The sequence below is a fragment of the Pantherophis guttatus genome, chromosome 1, assembly GCF_059756535.1.
Source record: "Pantherophis guttatus breed Tessera chromosome 1, ASM5975653v1, whole genome shotgun sequence".
NCBI lineage: Eukaryota > Metazoa > Chordata > Lepidosauria > Squamata > Colubridae > Pantherophis > Pantherophis guttatus.
Window position 1 is genome coordinate 332,735,121 of NC_142063.1, and position 6,860 is coordinate 332,741,980.

At 41.3% G+C, this 6,860-nt stretch overlaps 1 long non-coding RNA gene across 1 annotated transcript; it reads left to right on the plus strand.

Moving 5' to 3' along the window:
* Positions 1-475: 475 nt before the first annotated feature.
* LOC117667737 (uncharacterized) lies at positions 476-1,468 on the plus strand. Its single transcript, XR_015734016.1, has 2 exons — positions 476-735; positions 1,352-1,468. It is a non-coding gene; the product is annotated as an uncharacterized LOC117667737 (long non-coding RNA).
* Positions 1,469-6,860: the final 5,392 nt, after the last annotated feature.

Here is a 6,860-nt window from a genome sequence, read left to right on the forward strand (position 1 = left end):
CTGCTTGTGTGTGTGTGTGTGTGTGTGTGTGTGTGTGTGTGTGTTGAACCAGCACTTGCCAAAATGGATGTGTGAGTTGTTTAATTTATCCATCTTTTCGATAATTAAGATGCAATCAAGGGACCTTCAATCTTACTATCAAATACTTGTGTGGAGTCAGAGGTTCAGTAGTGAAAATGCTAAAAGCTGTGAAGATATTTGGGGACTCATCATTATGACTCATAGTCATAATTTGCAAAATCTGCTATGATCGGCTACGGTTTACCCTGCGATGAGAAATCATCATCCTGGTTCAGGGGCCAGGAATCCACATTTCAGCAGATGGTGGTCACCTGCAGGAAAGCCAAAGGTGACATCAGCACTACAGCATTGTGATGAGAGTCTACATCATCTATACATGTGTTATGACATCACATGCATGCCTCAAAGGGGTGGAGCTTGCAATGTGACATTTCAACACTACTTTCAACATCCAGCAGGGTATGTTACGGGTCCCATCGATTAGGGATGTAATCTGATGGCTGGGACCACAAAAAAGGGCCTTCTTCTGTGGTGGCCACTTCTCTATGGAACATCATTCCCCCTGCAATATGATTTGTTGCAGGATCCAATTTGGGTCCATCACTGGGACCAGAGGTTTAGCTTTCAAATTCTTAAATAAATAAAATACAGAAGAGGAGAAAGAGGAGCCATGTTATGAAAAGAGCGTTGCAGAAATGGAAATAGTTCAAAAGGGTAGGAGAGATATGGACGATCAAGAGGATAACAATACAGGGGGATGACGACTGACATCGCGGTGAGATCGGACGTGAGGAACGGGTCTCTGCGCTCCCACACTGAGTTCTCCCTATTGGAGGGCTTCGAAAGGAGCTAAAGCCACCCTGTAGGGGTGGTGAAGTAAAGAGGGGCGCCCTGCAGGTCGTGGAGAGCCACAACTATCCTGCTTGACCCAGGGCTTCTTCCGCGTCATCCATGACAAGGAGAAGAGGCAGCCATCATGGCTGCCATGAAGCTGGGACATTTTTTTCCTTTTAAAGTTAGGGTCTAAATAGAGAAGATTCCTTTTTTATTTAGACCCTAATTTTAAAAGGAAAAAAAAAATCCAAGAAAAGAGGCTCTTAGAACTATTTCTTAAAGTGGCGAATAACCATAGAGAGAAAAATCCTAGACCCAAAAAAAAAAAAGGAACTAAGGGGAGAAAAGCTAAAGACCTTTTAAAACATAAAAAATTGGACTTTTAACTGTGTAGGCGTTGTTCTGGAAAGGCATTATAAAATGCTGGAACTATCTACTTGAATAGCTGATTTTGCTCCCATTAATTGAATTAAATTTGGATTAATCAATTTGACAGACTCAAAACAACGCTGAAACTTAAACTGTGGATGCCATCTACAGGTGAATGGAACTATACCATACCTCTACAAGCCTGCAAATGTTTGATAAGAGAAATAAACAACATCCATCTGGAGGACTGTGGTGATATTCACTGTTCTATAACTATCTATTTTATGATTACTGGACAATATCATTGTCAATAAAATGGAACATTGAAATATTGAATTACTGTAAAACAAACATGTATATTAATACTAGGATTACATAAATTTGATTAATGTAACAAATATTGTTAATATTATTATCGCTACTTGTATCAAAATGAATTATACCCAGAGGCCACACTGTTCATATATTGATATTGATGTATATTTAAAAATAAAAATCCAATAAAACTTTTTTTAAAAAAGAGGATAACAATACAGGGCTTACATGTAAGGTATTCGAATGATAGCCTATCCCCTAACAGTGGTTCTCAACCTGTGGGTCACGACCCCTTTGGGGGGTCGAATGACCCTTTCATAGGGGTCGCCTAAGACCATTGGAAAACACATATTTTCAATGGTTTTAGGAATAATTTTATGGTTGGGGGTCACCACAACATGAGGAACTATATTAAAGGGTCGCGGCATTAGGAAGGTTGAGAACCACTGCCCTATTATATCCACTCAGCCCATCAGAACAGGAAGGCAGGGTATGTTACGGGTCCTAATAAGGGATTAATCTGGTGGGACCACGAAAAAGGGCTTTCTTAGTGGTTGCATCTCCTCTATGGAAAATCATTCCCCCTGCAGTATAATTTGTTGCAGGATCCAATCTGGATTGGTCACAAGGACCAGAGGTTTAGTCTTCTGAGCTTTTGGACTTGTACTAGAGCCCATTCTCAGGGAACCTCTCTCTGTGTGACATTCTGGTGTGAGAAAGAAGTTCCCTGAGGATGGGCTCCAGCACAAAGCCCAAAGCATGGAAGATTAAACTTCTGCATGACTGACCCAGATTGAATCCTGCAACATTATCCTGGGTCACGTTTATTTGCCTTCATTCATGAGTATGATTTCTCCCCACCCTATTTGATTTATCAAATTTCTAAGGTAAAAGGTAAAGGTTCCCCTCGTATATATGTGCTAATCAGTGGTGGGTTGCCCCAGGTTTGGACCGGTTCAAAAGAACCGGTAGTAAAACTGGCGGGAGGCTCCACCCACTGCCCCAGATGTCATCATAGGTGACCTGTGCATCCTGTTGTGAATCGGTAGTAAAGGTAAGTAGAACCCACCTCTGGTGCTAGTCGTTATGACTCTAGGGGGCAGTGCTCACCTCCGTTTCAAAGCTGAAGAACCAGCGCTATCTGAAGACGTCTCCGTGGTCATGTGGCCGGCATGACTAAACACCAAAGGCGCACAGAACGCTGTTACCTTCCCACCAAAGGTGGTCCCTATTTTTCTACTTGCATTTTTTACATGCTTTTGAATTGCTAGGTTGGCAGAAGCTGGGACAAGTAACGGGAACTCACTTCATTACATGGCACTAGGGATTCGAACTGCTGAACTGCTGACCTTTCGATCGACAAGCTCAGCCTCTTAGCCACTGAGCCACCACATCCCAAATTTCTAAAAGTCCACCTAAAAATATAGGGACTCTGAATGGAGATGGAGCCCATGAAATGGTTAATTTGATTGTGTTGCTGCTGCCAACAGGTGAGGTTGGGTTTTATGGTTTTTTATGCTGTGATTGTAATGTTGTAAGCCTATGCGTATGTTGAGCAACCATACAAATTTAATCAAATACAGTAAATAAATAAAATTCTGACACTAAGAGGGGACAACATAGCGATTTCTGTTGTTCTCCTTGATTCGCCTCTGGAATTGCAACTCAGTTTAGGTTAGTGGAAATGCTGCACCAGATTTGGTGGCTGTGGACATATTGCTGCCATAAGTCCTCTGTTTTGTGGCAGCCCTTCTTTGGAATTGCAAAGTGAGGTGAAAAATAGATAAGTGAATTCCACCAGTGCAAAAATTGAAAGCTCAGGTGGTTGAAAGAACTATATTTGAAACAGCTTATCGCTTTGAACTATATTCAAAACAGCTTATTAAAACAGCTTATGGACTGTAACCACCCTTTACATTTCCCATTGTGTCCCAACTCCAGTTTTGCCAGGGGCAGATGGGAAATTAAAAAGGTGGCTACATTCAATAGCAATAGCACTTATACACCACTTCACAGTGCTTTATAGCTCTCTCTAAGTGGTTTACAGAGTCAGCCTATTGCCCCCAACAATCTGGGTCCTCATTTTACCAACCTTGGAAGGCTGAGGCAACCTTAAGCTAGCCAGGATCGAATTCCTGACAGTCGGCAGAGTCAGCCTGCAATATTGCTTTCTAATCACTGAGCCACCACGGCTCATTCAGCCCCAATAAATCAGGTTAAGCAGTCATACTAATCCCCTTTGCTAAAGAAACTGAAAAGCAGCTGGAGAAAAGAATTAAAAATACATACCCTTCCCCAAACAGAAGTTTCTTTGCCAAGATTAATAAACCTGGCATTTAGGAGGCAGATGTGGCAGGCTGTTATTTCAGCTGAAAGACCCATTAGACCTAGGATAGAACTGGTCTGTAAGAATCCAGATGACCACTAGATGGCAGCGGAGATAGGAAGATATCCTTTGCTGACTCCCAGTGGCAGAATAAAATTTCTGCAGCCCAGTTTTAGCAGTCTTCTTTCTAAATATTATGTCCTCTTTTCACTGCAGCTGCGAACGATTCGTTGGACCTGGTGCACCAGTGTGCTGTGAGACTTAATTAATGTTTGAAGACCCTCAAGTTGAAAACCTGGCATGGTATAAAAGCCCAGGAAATGGTGATCATTATTGCTTCCATTTGCATCTGCAAGCTGTAATTAGCCACGGACTGTGTTGCAAGGCACCTGAATAATTCAAACATTGAGCGAAGAAGCAGCTTTTCCTTTTTAAAAAATTCATAAACTCGAGCCACAGGTATGCTAATAACTTTTTTTTTTAGGTCTCTCTTTTTAGACGATCCGTATTATCAAAAGGAAAAAAAAAAGAATCTCCGACTAAATTTCAAGATAATTGAGCTAAAAGAATCGTTTCACCCGTAGTCTGAAACTGTTGACACTAGTTGGTCTTTTGACGAGCCAGCAAACTAATTGTTTAGCACATGCTAAAATAGGGGAGAGTTATTTTGTGGGTCCCATCCAATAGGACAGTCCTGGCCAATAGAACCTCCTGTTTTAGGAGACCCACCTGACTTTCTGTGTGTCTTTAAACATGATTGGTTTTTTCTGGAGAGACCGGTCTATCGGAGCAACCTGGTCTACCCAATTATGGGACGGAGCATACTACTTCCGCTTTTGCCTTTCAGCCCCAATCCAGGAGATTACTATTAATAATTATAATTATATAATAATAATAATAATAATAATAATAATAATAATAATAATAATAATAAAAAATAGATTACTATTAATCTTCTCATCATTACTATCACCCACCTCCTCCCACTTATGACTATATGACTGTAACCTTGTTGCTGGTATCCTTAAGATTTATATTGATTGTTTCCCTATGACTATCATTAAATGTTGTACCTTATGATTCTTGATGAATGTATCTTTTCTTTTATGTACACTGAGAGTGTATGCACCAAGACAAATTCCTTGTGTGTCCAATCACACTTGCCCAATAAAGAATTCTATTCTATTCACAGGCAGTTGCTTTCGCAACAAATTATTTTTTTGTGTTAAATATATGTTGTACCGACAAAGAAATAAAGGAAGACTAGTATAGATGACACTGAACAAGGAGGCTTATGGCTGCAGTCATCACAGCGTCCCCCATATGATTGCCATTTGGGTGTTTGGCAACTGGCACACAATTACAACAGTTGTAGAATCCCACAGTCACATGAAGAGCCGTGGTGACGCAGTGGTTAGAGTACAGAACTGCAGGCTACTTTTGCTGATCGCCGGCTGCCAGCAGTTTGGCAGATCAAATCTCACCAGGCTCAAGGTTGACTCAGCTTTCCATCCTTCCGAGGTTGGTAAAATGAGGATCCAGATTGTTGGGTGCTGTGTCCCAGGCTTCACGTCGGTCCGCAGAAGCTGCTGCGCGCTGATTGATTTTTTCGTTTCTGGTGCGAGTATATAAGTAGCTGTCAAAGTGCTGACAGCCGCTGCTCTTGTTAGCCGAGCAGCCTTGCTAGTCACCAAGCTAGCGAAAGTGTTAACCGCACTTGTTAACAATAAATACTGTTAGCCTTTAAAGAACCCGTCTTGCCTCAGTCTGTTTGTCCCGACCTGGACATAACATTGGGAGCAAATAGGCTGACTCTGTAGACTGCTTAGAGAGGGCTGTAAAGCACTATGAAGCGGTATATAAGTCTAAGTGCTAGTGCTAGTGATTGCAATTTTTGACCTTCATGGCCAGTTTCCAACAAGCAAAGTTAATGGCAGCAGTAAGTCACACATTGAGCAGTAAATCACACATTTACACAATGTGCTTCATGATCACAGGTAATCCATTTAATGACCGCAGGTAGAAATCCTGTTGTCAACCAGCATGGTCATGTAATTTTTTTTTTTGCTTTACAACTCTATTGCTTAGTGATGGGGTTCCTGGTCCCAATTATGGTTGTTGACTGAGGACCCCCTGTCCAGGAAATGTAGACCATCTTTATCCAAAAAAATATCACGGTTTCATAAACATTCCAAAATGATGCTCTGTCAAGTTTCCGAAACCTGCCCTAATTAATTCATGAGCCATGATCCAAACTTCAAAGGAAATATAGTCATTTATTAGGAGCATCATTCCGGCAATACTGGGATGCAGTTAGGACTAATCCTACGTAGATTTATGTTCCCCTATGACCCTGTCTCTCCCCTCCTCTCTGGCCATGTCGCATTCTCCAATTAACCACTTTGGCTGGCTGTGAAACCTAACGCCCTCCTTCTGATTGCGGTCAGAAGAATGTATGGAATTCACTTCAGTTCTCCCTCCCTCCTGCTCATGGCAACTTGAAAGCTTTGCAAGTTGACATGCTGGGCACAAAGTGAGTTTTTGGTCCCAGGGACAGTGGCATATGTTCATACAGGAAAAAAAAAAGTCTCAAAACAGGTGGGTTTTCAAGAAGATTTGGCTGCTTTAATGTTTCAGGAGTGGGAGTTTGCTTATGTTCGTGTGTTCTGCAAAATGCTTCTGTAAAATTCTTGCACAGCTCTAATAAATAATGTGCTCAATGAAAACACCAGTAATGTGCTGGAGGCAAGGGAATTTAGAATGGAGGAACTTGAAGCTTAAAGGAAATTACTTAAATTACTTATATATAATTTCCTAGCATTACATCCACTTTTCTAGCCCCAGTGGCTAGCTTATAATGCTACTGTCAAACCACAAGTCCACAACATTGGTTCACATTATTAGTTAGGATACCACAGCTGCATGTGGTAAACCATGCAAAAAGTATGAACAATGGTTGCAGGAATTGGGTATGTCTAGTTTAATAAAAAGTAGG